This window comes from Lepidochelys olivacea (genome assembly GCF_965140295.1).
Source record: "Lepidochelys olivacea isolate rLepOli2 genome assembly, chromosome: 1".
Lineage (NCBI taxonomy): Eukaryota > Metazoa > Chordata > Testudines > Cheloniidae > Lepidochelys > Lepidochelys olivacea.
The window spans coordinates 234,473,401-234,490,406 of NC_140411.1; the positions used below are offsets into that span (position 1 = coordinate 234,473,401).

The 17,006-nt window shown below is 41.3% G+C and overlaps 1 protein-coding gene across 1 annotated transcript in view; it reads left to right on the plus strand.

Moving 5' to 3' along the window:
• Positions 1–17,006, plus strand: part of ETNK1 (ethanolamine kinase 1) — a 58,408-nt gene that overhangs the window by 14,626 nt on the left and 26,776 nt on the right. The window lies entirely within an intron of this gene.

A 17,006-nucleotide genomic window follows, 5' to 3' on the forward strand; every position in this document is an offset into this window, starting at 1 on the left:
TTGCACCTAAGCACCTTTGTGGTTCTAACCCTGAGTGGTTTAAGCTCATAAATCCCAACTTTACCCATAGTCAACTTGAAGAGTAGGTCTAGAAGGGTTATGTGATCTGGATTTACCCAAGAGTAAAATAATAAGAAGGGAGTTAAAGTCAAATTAGTGTCTGAATAGAAACATGAAAACAAAAGCTAGAGAAGAACCTTAATCTAAGAGTTTTTCTTCATGCACCACAGAATGTGCAATATAGATAAAGGATGCAGGGATTAATAGGAACTGGTTCAATTTTCTGTATAATCAAGAAGAAATTAGGATTCCTCTAAATGTCTCAAATTTTAATTTATTTATGTTGCTTTGAAATATGCAATATTGGAAATATAAGCTAAAAATCAATTGAATGAAAATGATACACTGTATACTTTTAGTATGCTGAGCGCATGATTCTGCTCCCTCCTGAAGTCAATATGAATGTTATCATTGGGAGCAGGGTGTAGGCGCTATGTTGTTTGCCATTAATTTTATGTAATTTTGTGCAATCGTGTATAGGCCTGGACATTGGTTCACACATATTTTCATCTTTTGGAGTCTGCAGCCAGCCAGTTATTTCCTCCTATGTCACCTACAGTCCTCTAAAGTTGGCATCAGAATATGGCCCAGAAGGGCTGACAATTTTTCCACTGGGGATCTCCCTAGTGCTTCTAAATTCATTTTCTGTGTTTTGGGGTTTACAACCCAGAAGCATGCAAAAACTAGTCCTTTCAGTGACCGCTAAAAACAGACTTCACTGTATATTGAAAGTTAAGATTGTTTTCAGTTAAATAAAATACTGCTGTCAGTGGAGTAGAGTTTGTTTCTATGGCTTGTACTGAAATTCCTTGATTTTGTGCTTGTAAAATCTCAACTTTAATAGTTCAGTAATAGGGTTTCCACATTTAGCACCTTGGAGTGTAGTGTAAGTGCCTGGCAGATTTGATATCAGTTATGACCTGTCAGCTTGTAGAAATATTTGAACTTGACACTTTTTTTTTTTTTTTTTTTGGTTCTGCTTGGTTCATTAAGTTTAGTGCTATATTAATGCTACAGGTAAGGCTGAGGTGACACTTCTAAAACATAATTTTTTGGGTTGCTTATAACTGTTGTGTATAATATCCTCTGGAGGGGGATGATCCAAATTTAAAGTCATCATTTTCATCTGATTTAACTCCTTGTTTGGTCCCCATTACCATAATATCTAAGAGCCTCAAATCTTTTGTATATTTATTCACAAACCACCTTTCTGAATTAGGGAAGTTATCCCCATTTTACAGATAGGGAGCTGAGGCTTAGAGAAACTGACTCACCCAGAAGCAGGGAAATGAGCCAGGTCACCAGAGTCGCACCGTAACCTGGACCATCCTTTCTCTCTTATTTAGGAGAAGATTCTTAAGAATCAAAATCAGACACCATCTTATTTACAGATATCATGATTATGTAGTAAGATTGCTTCTGGCATAAACAAAAGAACCTGCTCATCCATCTGTCTGACCCCTTCATGTTTAGTCAACAGCAGCATTTGCAATTGATTATGTTCTGCTAGCAGCTGAGTTGTGAATGTAATCGTTGATGGACCACGGGAATAGGTGTGGACTGAAACACAGTACTATATTTAAAAAACGTATTGTGAATTAATTCCTTCTGAAAGCTGCTCTGTCAACAAAAGTCTGGAGATTTAAATTTTCTAAAAATATGTTTAGCATGGACAGCAGTAATGCGAGCTTCCCTGCATTACTCTGCCCATATGCTGTAGTCGTGATCTGGAGGGACCAGTTCTAGAACAAGTAGGACATAGATTGAATTAATTGACCAGTTATGTAACAAAAAAAATCTACATTTGTAGGTTGCACTTTCATGATAAAGAGATTGTGCTACAGTACTTGTATGAGGTGAATTGAAAAATACTGTTTTTTATCATTTTTACAATGCAAATATTTGTAATAAAAATAATATAAAGTGAGCACTGTACACTTTGTATTCTGTGTTGTAATTGAAATGAATATATTTGAAAATGTAGGGAAAAAAATCCAAAGTGCAATTAATCACGATTACTTTTTTTGAGTTAATCACGTGAGTTAACTGCAATTAAATCAGCAGCTCTACTTCGAACGCTTTTTCCCACCACATTTCTTGTGTGGTATCTTGAGCCTGCTTGTTACTATTTCCAAAAACAGTCAAAATTTATCTTGGCTTGGCCTTCAGCTGAAATTTTTAATTATTTCTCATATTGAATAAAATACTTTCAGGGATCCAGAATCTTCCTGCCAAACTATCTGCTACAGGCATCAGAATTGCATTTCATCAACTTTGTCATCTACATCAGCTTTCCTATTTCAGAATATACTTCTGGAACTTCCTTCCTGGTATTCAGGACGTTCTGTGAAGTCTTTCAACCTCATCCCACACTAGGCCATGTGTTGTCTTGATCACTCTGCATTGCTATGTAGGCCTCTGTTCCTTACATGTCTCTCCTTAGTCAGAGTCTGGTCTCTTCATTTTTGATGCCCATATCATGCTTTTCTTTGCCATGGAATTCTTTTTCCTCATTGCACCTCATTTTTAAAATGTCTCGTTTGCTTACAAATGACAGTTTTCCTTATACTATATTAGGGACACCATGATTAAAGAAAGAAACTTGTATATAAAATGCATTTTGTCTACATGCACTTTAATTTTTGTGTGTACTAGTTTTGCAGCCTTTAAATTTTGACTTTCATTTCATGATACAAAATAGAAAGTATTATTCAGATGGACAAGAAAATGACCTCTAAAACTGTCAAATGAGCTCATGAGGAATGCTTTTTAAATCTAAAAGATTCCTGGTTGCAAATAATTACTTACAGCAGCATGTTACAAATAGATGCTAATAAGGACCTTGAGTGGAATATCTAAATTATCAGGTCGTAAGATCTAATTTCCTTGATGAACATAGTTTCCATTAACATTAATGAGACTTGCACTGCGGGGCGGGAATACACAGTAGGTATGAAATAATCCATGAGAAAACTATATAGCAGTTCAGAAGATTAAGGAGAGCAATATGAAGACACTGCGGCTCTTCAGCCACCTTTGTGGTTGGTCTGTCTGTCTTAATGTTAACACAGACTGTTTCCTCATGTATTGTAGAACCTTTAGGACATTCATAAACATGCCTTTTTTAATATAGTTAAAATAGCATTATGTAATGTAATTTTTGGAATAAATCAGTAGACTTAGTAGTGTTTCTGCTAATGCATACTTAAAATCTGCTGCCATGTTTTCATTCTAATTTATCCTTAATTTGCTTTTATCGGTAACATAAACAGAATGTATGCTGTTGTGTGTCACAGTTGATATCTAACTACTACAGTGTTTTGTTACCTCTTCTGATGTCCTCATGAGCTTGACCCGTGAACTTAATGCATACTGTGTGAAATGAGAAAAGCCTCATTTAAAGATCACTTTTTATAAAATGTAGAGGTAGCAGAAGTTCCAGTGATTTGGAGAAAGGGTGGCCAACCTATGGCTCCGGAGCCACATGCGGCTCTTCAGAGGTTAATATGAGGCTCCTTGCATAGGCGCAGACTCCGGGGCTGGAGATAGAGATTCCAACTTTCCAATGTGCCGCGGGGTGCTCACTGCTCAACTCCCTGCTCTGCCCCAGGCCCTGCCCCCGCTCCATCCCTTCCGCCAAGGCACCTGCCCCTTCCCCTTCCCCGAGCCTGCCATGCCCTCACTCCTCCCCCACAGAGCCTCCTGCGCATGCGAAACAGCAGTTTGCGGCAGGTGGGAGGCACTGGGGAACCTGAAGGGGGCTGCTGACATATTACTGTGGCTCTTTGGCAATGTACATTGGTAAATTCTGGCTCCTTCTCAAGCTCAGTTTGACCACCCCTGATTTGGAGGATGATCTAGCTGTGTTCTGTGCAAAAATATAATGGGGTTCCTTTTACGGTGCATTGATTTAAATAATCAGTTTTCATCAACTTTTCCATTTATACTTCAGTTAGGATGTAAAGAAAGGTGCATTCTCATTGGTTGATAAAACCATTAAAATATGTTGATTTACAACTAAATAGAGCCTTTACACTGGATTTGTACATCTTTTTGTTACATGGGGAGGTACAACCTTATTATCTATATATATTTAAACAATTGTATAGATTAATATTTTCAGATTATTATTAATTATACCTTTTAGTATGTTAGAAAATTGTGAATGATCTATTGCTCATTTACTGGATAATTAGCAACAGCATATACAACTTAATTTTATTAAACAAAACAAGCCCTTAATGTGATATATGACCAGTTGTGCCATATTAATATAGCTTGACCTCAAAAGTTAAATGTTTTCCTTCTGATTCTTTCTTTATATAGAACACACAAAGTTTTGGATAGAGGCTTGTGGATTCAGCATATTTATTTTTTATATATATGTTTTAAGAGATTATAATAAGTTTAGGCCTTACCATAGTTTGTATTTAAATTCAGATATAATTTTAAACAGGTTTATTTTTTAAAAGAAATTTTTTTTCATTTATTTTATTTTTTATCAACCCTGATCTCTTTTTCTTCCACACACTTTCTGGTACGGGGAGAGAGAGGCTTCAGTAGGGTCTTATCCATCTCAGTGCACCAGAACAGTGTTTCTCTGTCTATTCTTTCTCTGATGTCCATTACCCTGCCAGTGCAGGATTACAGTAGACTTTCAGTGTTCGGTGGTTTTCCAGTCTGGTTGTAAACATCTCATGCTGTGATGGGTTGGATCACAGAAACCCCCTGGGGGGTTGCCACCTGATGTGCCGAGAATACTTCTGCTCCTGCTTTCCTGCCCTGTCAGCTTAGGACTTCAGTGCCCTGCCTGGTTTGAGCCAGACCCGCTAGCCTGCTGCAAATCCAGACCTGGGTCTGAACCACATCCCCTAACAGCTGCAGGCTTAATTGAAAGCAGCTTAGGAAGTGTCCTGCCTTTAGCACTCAGATGCCCCACTCCCAATGGGGTCCAAACCCTAAATAAATCCGTTTTACCCTGTATACGCTTTATAAGCGATTTTATTAAATACAGAAAGTAGGATTTAAGTGGTTCCAAGTAGTAACAGACAGAACAAAAAGAAAAAGAGTACTTGTGGCACCTGAGAGGCTAAAGTGAGCCTGATGAATCGGATCGGATGAAGTGAGCTGTAGCTCACGAAAGCTTATGCTCAAATAAATTTGTTACTCTCTAAGGTGCCACAAGTACTCCTTTTCTTTTTGCGGATACAGACTAATACGGCTGCTACGCTGAAACCAGACAGAACAAAGTGAATTACCAAGCAAAATAAAATAAAACACGCAAGTCTGTGTCTAGTACGGTAATAAAACTGAATACAGATAAAATCCTCACCCCATAAGCATCTTTTTATAGACTCTAATAAATTGGTTAGTCTCTAAGGTGCCACAAGTCCTCCTTTTCTTTTTGCGAATACAGACTAACACGGCTGTTACTCTGAAACCTGTTTTTATAGACTAATCTCCTTCTAGTCTGGGTCCAACAATCACTCAGACCCCCTGTAGTTATTGTCCTTTGTTCCAGTTTCTTTCAGGCAGGGCTTTGGAGCAGAGCCTGCGGAGCAGCTCCAGAGCAGTGGAGCTGCAGGTTTTTGCCTGGAGCTGGAGCAGAGCCTGAGCACAGCTCCAGTGTCCTTTTTTCAGGTATCCTTGTGGGTGGAGAGGCTCCCTCTTTACCCAATTGAAGACAAAATTGAGGGCTCTCCCAGGGGTTTAAATAGACTTTCTCTTGTGGGTGGAGACACCCCCTCTTCTCTCCTATGCAAAGTCCATCTACAAAATGGAGTTTTGGAGTTACCTGGGCAAGTCACATGTCCATGCATGACTGAGTTCCTTACCAGCCAAGCCACATTCCTGGGAAAGCCCAGATGTGGATTGCCCTCTCCAAGTTCATTGTTGGCTTAAGGGCTTCTTGACTGGGCACTTACTGAGGATAAAGAAAAGGAGTACCACCCCCCCCAGATGTTCTGGTTTAACTTGGATTTAAACTTGGAGGGTGGTCAGTTTGGATGAGCTATTACCAGCAGGAGAGTGAGTTTGTGTGTGTATGGGGGTGGGGGGGATGTGAGAGAACCTGGATTTGTGCTGGAAATGGCCCACCTTAATTATGCACATTGTAGGGAGAATGGTCACTTCGGATGAGCTATTACCAGCAGGTTAGTGAGTTTGTGTGTGTGGTTTTTGGGAGGGGGGTGAGGGGGTGAGAGAACCTGGATTTGTGCAGGAAATGGCCCAACTTTATTATCATGCACATTGTGTAAAGAGTTGTCACTTTGGATGGGCTATCACCAGCAGGAGAGTGAATTTGTGTGGGGGGGGTGGAGGGTGAGAGAACCTGGATTTGTGCTGGAAATGGCCCACCTGATGATCACTTTAGATAAGCTATTACCAGCAGGACAGTGGGGTGGGAGGAGGTATTGTTTCATATTCTCTGTGTATAAATAAAGTCTGCTGCAGTTTCCACGGTATGCATCCGATGAAGTGAGCTGTAGCTCACGAAAGCTCATGCTCAAATAAATTGGTTAGTCTCTAAGGTGCCACAAGTACTCCTTTTCTTTTTGCAATTTATTTGAGCATGTTTGAGGATAGATAGTCTTTTCTCAGGAAGCTGACCAACTGCTTCACTAAAAGCTATTCAGAATCAAACATGTATGCAGCCAGTATTCATAACTTTGAATACAAAAATGATACATGCATACAAATAGGATTAATAGATTCAGTAGATCATAACCTTTACAGAGATATTTGTTACATGGCAATGTAGCATAAAACACATTCTAGTTATACATAAGTATATTTCCATAAAGTCTTATGGGGGGCACTGTCACACATGCCATCTAGGTGAGAATCTTGTCAATGATCTAGCATATCTCACTGCCACAGTTTCCCTGATATTCAGCCCAAATGTCACTCTTGTTTCCATCCTGTTCTTAATTTACGCCAAAAAATTAAAAATTATGCGCAGAATATTTTAAAATTCTTCAGATTTTATTTGTCAATACATAAATATGGCTCCAGCATGGCAGTGGGGAGCACAGGCCACTGGCTGCATTGATGTGGGAGATCACCCTGAAGCCCGCACCTCCCCCAGCACAGGGACTTGGTAGTGAGGCTGCACCCGACCCTGACACAGTGCAAGGGCTGGACCTTAGCCAGAAATACCCCAGGACCCCGCCCCTCTTCACCAGGTGTGGGTTGACAGGCTCAGCCCAGCAGGATCCAAGTATGAAGGGGCTTAGTGTGGAAAGATCCAGGTGTGGGGTGAGAGGTTTCTGTGTGTGGCAATCTGGGTGCAGGCAGCTTAGTAGGAGATCGGGATGCACAGGGGCACGTTGTGGGGGTTCTAGATCTGGATCTGAATGCACAGAGCAATGGGACTCTGCAGGGGATCCAGGTGAAGGTGATTGGGACTCAGTGGGGGCGGGGGAGGGGGGTTGGGTGTGGAGAGATGGGGCTTGGCCGGGGGGGTCTGGGTGCTGGAGGAGTGCAGCTTGATGAGGTGGGGGTCCAGGTGGAGCTGGTTGGGGATCAGTGGGTTGGGGGACTCAGCAGAGAAGTCCAGGTGTAGGCGGGTAGGGCTTCTCAGGGTGAGGGTTCGATGGGCCTGCTTAAAAGGGGGGCCCCAGCTGCTACTAAGGGGATGCCGGATGCCAGGCTCCCGCTTCCCCTCCCACAATTCGCCTATCCTCTTTTCTTTCCCATCCCCTTCCCCCCATTTCCACATTCGCCTCCCCCTGCCCTATTCCACGCCTCCTTCTTCCCCTCACTCTCGCATTTCCCCCACCCCCCCTTACCCAGTCCCACCACAGGCATTCACTGTTGCACAGAAAACAGGAAGGCTCCTGGCACACAGAAGGGAAGTACAACTGGCACGAGGAACCAGGAGGTGGTGTTCAGCTGCAGAGTCAGCGGAGTCCTGACGCAGCCTCCTTCAGCTAGGCCGCTCTGCACGTGCCTCACCTCTGTTTGGGGGGGAGCGATCCCCCCAAAAAACTGCACCCATGCTCATCCCTGTCCCACGTTTCTTCCCCCCTCTTCTCCCAGTGCGGCTTCCCTGCCATTTTCTGCAAGGAAGTACAGGGATTCTGCAGAGGGGGGCCGTTTTCTGTGAGCGCATAGTCACAGAAGTTCCCCTGGAGTATTATTTAAACCACCTTAAGTAATTCCTCCTCTTCTGTGTTTATACCCTTCAAATAATTGTAGTTTGTTGTGTCCAGACTTGGACATTACTTAGCCTCACTATATATGAATTTGTATCTTCCTACTTCAGCTTCAGTAAGCCTTTCAGAACTCCTTTTAATTTGTCTAGCCTCATAATAATGAAGTGTTCAGAATTGAATCCTGTATTTCAGATGTGGTCACAACACACTATTGCCTTGCTTGAAGCCAAATATCACATCTATAACTTTCCTCTTTTATTTCTGATTTGTTTTGGGGGGAAACAACTTGTCGGAAGAAGTATTCTCTCTAAATTCATGCTTATTCTCAAGGTTCTATTATGCTTTAAAGATTAAGATTTTCTTTTTAATATTTGCTCCGTTTCTTTACTAGGGATATTTTACTAGTCAGTCAGAAATTCGCAGGATTAGTCTCTTTTTTTTTTTCTTTTTTCTTTTTTTTTAAAGAATGGTCCTCTGTTTTTGCTTTCTTATTGAAAATTAGGAATATTCTGCAGCTCTTCAAAAAACAGTTGTTAAATTACATTCAGGGGTTTGTGGGGTTTGGTTTTTGTTCTTTTTTTAAGTTGAAGATCTTTGAGAAAGTCCATTGTGAAGGAAGGCATGTTGGCTGCCTGTTGTTCTACGTGTCCTTCCAGAGGAATTGTGTTCTCTTTCTTAACAGGAGTGTCTTTAGAATCCCCCAGCCTTATGTCACACTGGATTTAAAAAAAAGTTTTGAATATTAAATATGGTGGAAGCAAGCCAATTGATGGAGTGGAATAATGGTTTTGTGGCAAAGGATTGGACTGGGATTTGGAGATCTGGGTAGTATTCAGAGCTCCCTGGTATAGCCTTTAGTACAGGGGTGGGCAGACTGCAGCCTGCAGGCTGCATCTGGCCTGTCAGGGCTTTGGATCTGGCCTGTGGGATTCCCAGCCCCACGCCGCTCCTGGAAGCGGCTGGCACTGCGGCCCTTGCGAGGGGACAGAGGGCTCCGTGCACTGCCCTCGCGTGCAGGCACTGCCCCCCCCCACAGCGCCCAATGGCCTGGAATGGGGAACTGCGGCCATTGGGCGCTTCGGGGGAGGTACCCACAGGTGAGGGCAGTGCACGGACTGCGGGGACATGGTGTGGGCCGCTTCCCGGCACGGCGCAGGGCCAGGGCAGGCAGGGAGCCTGCCTTAGCCCTGCTGCGTGCCTCTGCTACCCTGGAAACACTCCAGGTATGTGGCGCAGGGCCAGAGCCCGCACCCCTCCTGCACCCCGCACCCAAACTCCCTGCCCTGAGACCCCTGTCGCACCCCTCCTGCACCCCAGCCACCTGCTCTGAGCCCCCTCCTGCACACCAACCCAGTGCCCTGAACTCCCTGCCACACCCCACATCCCTCCTGCATCCCAACCCCCTGCCCTGAGCCCCCTTCTGTACCCTGCACCACCTCCTGCACCCCAACCCCTTGCCCTGAGCCCCTTCCTGCACACCACACTCCCTCCCACACCCTGACCCCCTACCCCACACCTACATTCATGGCCCTGCATACAATTTTCCCACCCAGATGTGGCCCTCAGGCCAAAAAGGTTTTCCACTTCTTGTTTAGTAGATGTTTTAGATATTTTTATACCTACTCGTCATCTGTAAAATTGGATAATACTTCCTTTTTCAGTCTTGTCTGTTGAGATTGGAAGCCCAAGATGAAAATAATGCATATCTGCTCTACCTGAAGAGACTGCCACTAAATCATCAGTCCTACCTGTGACTCTTAACTACAGTTCTGATTTATGCTATTGGATTTGCCAGGGGCAGGAAGAAGAAGAGGGATTGGAGGAAGAAAGACTATTTAGAAGTTGAAAATGGCAAATCCCAAAGGGATGTGGCCTCCTTGCAGATCAAGTGCCACCTGGGTCAATCTCTGGCTACGTCCTTAAGGTGGACAGTCTGGATATTTTCAGTTTGTCCATCACTGGCAATCTTACTGTGCCACCGCATCCTTTGGTGCCCACATTATTGCCAGTAGTGTAGTGCCATTCCTTGGTGTCAACAAATTCTGAAGTATTTATCTTCCATTCTAATATGTCCTTACTAAGAAAGCCGTCAAACCAAACTAATACTGATAGACGCAATTGCTAGGTTTGGCTTTCAGTATCCTTATTTCTGATCTTGTCCTGCCCCATAACATGGAGCAGCTTATGAAGATGGTGAGAGTCAAAAACATCAATCCAGTATTCTTCAGCCTTCCTCAGCACTCATATTTCACTTTTGTACAACAGCACTTGTATACATGTGCATCTATAGATCTGCAGCTTTGTGATAAACTTGCTGTCACAGCATCCCCACAGATGCTACTGAAACATGACTGTGGCTGCTGTTATACAGACAACCACATCTTTAGAGCATCTTCCAGTACTGTCTGCGATACTGCTCTCATTATTCGAAAGTGCTGCCATGTAATTTGGTAGTTACAGTATGTCTGTAGTAATAAGAAAATGAGTTAAAAGAGAACAATCTAGGCTATGGCTCCTCTTTCCCTGTTCCAGCAAACATTGTATCTCACCCTTAATTATACCTTTTATTGTAGGGTGGGAGTTCATCTTCAGTATACGGAACTAAACAGGCTGCATTTTTAAAATTTTTGTTGTGAAACAGCAAACTAATCTGAAGTGGTTTATGTAATATCACTTATAAGAGAGGGAATTAAAAAAAGACAAATTTAATTAACCATCAAGATGTACATTAGAGTAATCATGTGATCTCATTATTGTAACTGTTCTCCTTCCTCTCCCCTTCCTCCATTTTTGTCCGTTTATAACCCTTTTGTTGTGTTCTGAATTTAGATAGTCCCTGACCTGGAAAACACAACAGTCTCTTAACTTTAGAGACAACATATGTTTCTCTGCTTTTTTTAATTTATCTTTTAAAAGGTACAGAGGTCCAGACTTTAAAGGAATCTAGATGTTGCAACACTGAGCATTGCAATGCCTGACTGACTTAGGTGCCTAAGTCACTTTTGAAAATAAAACTTTGTCTCCTACATCTGTTGGGCATTGCAATGCTGAACAGAGCAACTTCTAAGTCCCTTTAAAAATCTGGGTCAGAATTCCCAACTCTGCTAGATCTGTGGTTGCACAAAGGCCTTTGTAATTGGAAAATTTAGATTTGCCCTTCCTATTGATTTTTGTTTCTAGGGCTGTAAAGCGATTAAAAAAATTAATCCTGCGATTAAAAATATTTTGGATGTTTTCTATATTTTCAAATATTGATTTCAGTTACAACACAGAATACAACATGTACAGTGCTCGCGTTATATTTATTTTTTATTACAAGTATTTGCACTGTTAAAAAAACAAAAGAAATAGTATTTTTCAGTTCACCTCGTACAAGCACTGTAGTGCAGTCTCTTTGTCGTGAAAGTACAACTTACAAATGTAGATTTTTTTTTTTGGTCACATAACTGCACTCAAAAACAAAACAATGTAAAACTTCAGAGTCTACAAGTCCACTCAGTTCTACTTCTTGTTCAGCCAATCGCTAAGACAAACAAGTTTGTTTACATTTGCAGGAGATAATGCAGCCCTCTTCTTGTTTACAATGTCACCTGAAAGTGAGAAGAGGCGTTCTCATGGCACTGTTGTAGCCAGCGTCACAAGACATTTATGTGCCAGATGTGCTAAAGATTCATATGTCCCTTCATGCTTCAAGCACCATTCAAGTGGACATGCATCCATGCTGATGACGGGTTCTTCTTGATAACAATCCAAACCAGTGCAGACTGACACATGTTCATTTTCATTATCTGATTCAGATGCCACCAACAGAAGGTTGATTTTCTTTTTGCGTGGTTTAGGTTCTGTAGTTTCTGCATTGAAGTGTTGCTCTTTTACGACTTTTGAAAACATACTCCGCACCACGTCCCTCTCAGATTATAGAAGACACTTCAGATTCTTAAACTTTGGGTTGAGTGCTGTAGGTATCTTTAGAAATCTCACATTGATACCTTTTCGTTTGGTCAGAACTGCAGTGAAAGTGTTCTTAAAATGAACATCATGTGCTGGGTCATCATCCAAGACTGCTATAACATGAAATATATGCAGAATGCGGGTAAAACTGAGCAGGGAACGTACCCCCAAGGAGTTCAGTCACAAATTTAATTAACGCATTATTTTTTTAACAAGCATCATCAGCATGGAAGCATGTCCTCTGGAATGGTGGCCAAAGCGTGAAGGGGCATACGGATGTTTCGCACATCTGGCACATAAATGTCTTGTGACGCTGGCTACAACAGTGCCATGAGAACGCCTGTTCTCACTTTCAGGTGACATTGTAAACAAGAAGCGGGCTGCATTATCTCCTGCAAATGTAAACAAACTTGTTTGTCTTAGTGATTGGCTGAACAAGAAGTAGGACTGAGTGGACTTGTAGACTCTGAAGGTTTACATGGTTTTGTTTTTGAGTGAAGTTATGTGACCAAAAAAAAATCTACATTTGTAAGTTGCACTTTCACGACAAAGAGATTGCAATACAGTACTTGTATGAGGTGAATTGAAAAATACTATTTCTTTTGTTTATCATTTTTACTGTGCAAATATTTATAATAAAAATAATGTACACTTTGATTTCAGTTACAACACAGAATACAATCTATATGAAAATGTAGAAAAACATCAAAAATATTTAATAAATTTCAATTGGTATTCTATTGTTTAACAGTGGATTAATCACAATTTATTTTTTTGAGTTAATCGCATGAGTTAACTGCGATTAATTGACTGCTCTAATTTTTTCCACTTAAAAAATTGTACGAGAATCCAGCCTCTAAGGCATATTGCTATAGCATACAAGGGGTGGGTCTGCCTTTAGTTATTCTGAAACGATGCTCAGAATTAAGTAAAGCTGTTCATTTTGAAAGCTGTAAAGTCTTCAACTAACACTTTATTGTAGTGTTCTGGAGATACTGTATCAACGTTTGAGAGGACCCTTGCATTATAAAGTGTTATTTCTCCAAGCACTTGGAACATCTTGAGAAAATTACTCATTGGGCTGAAACTTTCGTGCTTGGCAGGGCTCCAAGTGTACATACCAACATGCACATGTGGCGCACCACAGGTGTGCAAGAAAGCAGTATGAAGACAGAGGAATGCAGCTGCATTCCTCTGTGTGAATGTGGGAGCCAATATGAGTCTCACCACTAAAACGAAAAGGAGTACTTGTGGCACCTTAGAGACTAACCAATTTATTTGAGCATAAGCTTTCGTGAGCTACAGCTCACTTCATCGGCTTTTTTTAGTGGAAAATTGTAAGAAGACTGTCAATTACTGTTTTAAAATTAATGTCAGCTGTTACTGGTAACACCTAAACTCTTAGTTTTGATTAGCGTACGTCACTTGTGCTGGCTCTTTATTCTTCTTTGCACTTTGCTCATCTTAGAAAATGAAATAGCTTAGTAGTCGGTTTCCTCGTAACTTACGCATTTGCACAATGGTGTAAAAGGTGGCTTGCAAAAACTACAGGGGAATTCAGACAAATGTGTTTTCAGTTTAAAAATTCATGAAAACCTTTCTATCAATGCTTATTGTAGCAAGTTTAACTAAGGTAAAATGGACTTTTTTAGGGGGTGGGGGTAACTGAAGACATAAATGTAATGGCATAAACAGCAATACAAAATTCTCTATACATACATATTATGGCTTCTGTGGGCCCATGGCTTCAAATTTCTTGCCTCTCTTTTTCATTTAAAATTGCAGTGACCTTGCACTAAGTTGTTCTGTATTCTTGATAACATCTTGTTTCCAATCGCTTCTCCATTTGTTGTGCAGATTTTTTCCTAAAACTAGGCCTGTCACCTGAGAATTTAAGTTTTACTTTTCAAACACAGTTCTTACATTTCCCTGAGAAGTTGGATCTAATGAATTGAACCTTACTTATAAAGTTAGTCGTTACAAATTTCAACAAAACATCTTGCCAGAATTTGCTGATTTGTCAGACAAAGCATTCCATGTAACCCTGTTGATTTTGGTGAAAGTCCACTGGAAATCTGTCTGCCTGGTTTTCAGCCAGCTCGCCCACCCAACTTCCACCGGGTGCACTACTTCAGAGCCAGGGCAGCTTGCTGAGCAGACTACCCTGGCAATGGGGCTCCCAATAGACCTGAACAGAAAACTGTAATTCTTTTTTCATGGAGAATTCTGAAAATTTTTGGTGGTTCTTAAAGTGCTTATCAATGTATATTCCACTGTTGGTACACATTTACCCCAAGCACTTGTTTATTGTTTGTCATCCATGTCAGTTGAGGTCGCACCTATGTCTTGAGTGTCCTCATCCATCCCATTTTGACCCTCTAGTTGCATATTCTCTATTCTGTCTATTGATCAAAACAGCCTTTAGTAGCAATAATATCTGCTAGGAGGGTGTCAAGTTCCTCCCCCACTCTGAACTCTAGGGTACAGATGTGGGGACCTGCATGAAAACCTCCTAAGCTTACTTTCACTAGCTTAGGTTAAAACTTCTCCAAGGTACAAATTAATTTTATCCTTTGTCCCTGGATCTCCACTGCCACCACCAAACTCTAACTGGGTTTACTGGGAAAAGTAGTTTGGACATGTCTTTCCCCCCAAAATCCTCCCAACCCTTGCACCCCACTTCCTGGGAAAGGTTTGGTAAAAATCCTCACCAATTTGCATAGGTGACCACAGACCCAAACCCTTGGATCTGAGAACAATGAAAAAACATTCAGTTTTCTTACAAGAAGACTTTTAATAGAAATAGAAGTAAAGGAATCACCTCTGTAAAATCAGGATGGTAGATACCTTACAGGGTAATTCGATTCAAAACATAGAGAATCCCTCTAGGCAAAACCTTAAGTTACAAAAAAGACACACAGACAGAAATAGTCATTCTATTCCACACAGTTCTTTTCTCAGCCATTTAAAGAAATCATAATCTAACACATACCTAGCTAGATTACTTACTAAAAGTTCTAAGACTCCATTCCTGGTCTATCCCCGGCAAAAGCAGCATACTGACAGACACAGACCCTTTGTTTCTCTCCCTTCTCCCAGCTTTTGAAAGTATCTTGTCTCCTCATTGGTCATTTTGGTCAGGTGCCAGCGAGGTTACCTTTAGCTTCTTAACCCTTTACAGGTGAGAGGATTTTTCCTCTGGCCAGGAGGGATTTTAAAGGGGTTTACCCTTCCCTTTATATTTATGACAGAGGGTGAGGAAGATACAAGCACTCTCGGTAGGACCTCCACGCACAGAATTTCATAAAGACAGGATGACCTTGATATCTCACCCAAAGTTCTTGCTAGATGTAGCCCCTGACCTCTGTCACAGTCAGGTAATACTTATGCCTGTTTTCTTTCCCAAGCCACATTCCAGCAAAAGGGAGCTAAGCATCACATTTTCTATGTACTTTGGGCACCTGCCTTCTACTTTGACAGGACCTGAGCCATTTTTGATTTCCTCTAGATAGGATAAAAAATCAGGCACAAAGACTTTATTAGATTTCTACCTACATTAAATATGGCCATGATTTAACCAACAAAGACCCTCCGTTGAGTGTTACTGCGCATTCAACAGGAGTTCAAGCAGCTTCTGAAGCTCTTTGATGGGTGTTCCAGTACTGGAGATGTAGGACAGGTACTTGCGATTCAGTATGTATGTTCACCGAACATCACTGCATAATAGCAGCATTGAGCTCTGATGCTCACTCCTGCATGGCTGTCTCTCGGTCATTGTTCAGGTCGACTCCTATCACCCACCACTTGTGATCTAGGTTGCTGCTTGAGTTAACAGCAGCGGAATATAATGTGGACAAGCACTTGAATGAATGGTTGTCCCTATGTATTTTGTGACCTGCCCTCCTTCCCTGCTAATCAAATCCTAAAACACAAGCATTCTGCATTGGTTGGGGCCATCCCTCAGGTAGGAGGCTTAAGGACACTGAAGGCACAGGTCGGACCCAACAGAGACATTGCTGACCAAAACAATCTGAACTGGGGTACATGCACACCAAATGTGGAATGTATACGGACAACCCCTTACAGTAACTGCGGTCCTTTTAGATGTAAAAAGAAAAGGAGTACTTGTGGCACCTTAGAGACTAACCAATTTATCATGCTCAGATAAATTGGTTAGTCTCTAAGGTGCCACAAGTACTCCTTTTCTTTTTGCGAATACAGACTAACACGGCTGTTACTCTGAAACCTTTTAGATGTACGTAACAGGGCTTTTTTGTCCTGACATAGAACAAAACCAAATTTTGAAATCTTAAAATCCTCCTCAAAATGGAATTACTGTTCTCTGCCTAGCTCTGTTTATTTGTTTGTTTGAAAAACTCCAATAAAATGTCTGAAATCCTGTTTTGTTGAGGGGGAGGATCGTGTTGCTGAACAGATCTCAAAGCAGTTGCCTATCTGAAAACTCATATTACAGACCTACTTTGATGTATGTAGCATTTCTTAGTTCTAGTGTCTTTCTCCTCTCTCTCTCCTTATGGCTTGTTAGTCAGAAAATATCTTGAAATGCCCTTTTAAAACGAAATATGCATCTTTCCAGAGTACTTAGTTTTCCACATCTGTGTTTTTTAAAGATTGTTTAAAATGTACAGACTAGCAAATATCTTTGTTATAACAGTTGTTTCTGTTCAACCTGAGTCAATAATTCATTTAAAAAATCCACAGGGATTAAGGGTGATCCATTAAGTAGAAAAACTTCCACCCGTCTTTCCCATTTTTCTGAAGCACATACAAATGGGCAAATATAGAATCATTGATTGGTTACGTATTATTTTTATATTA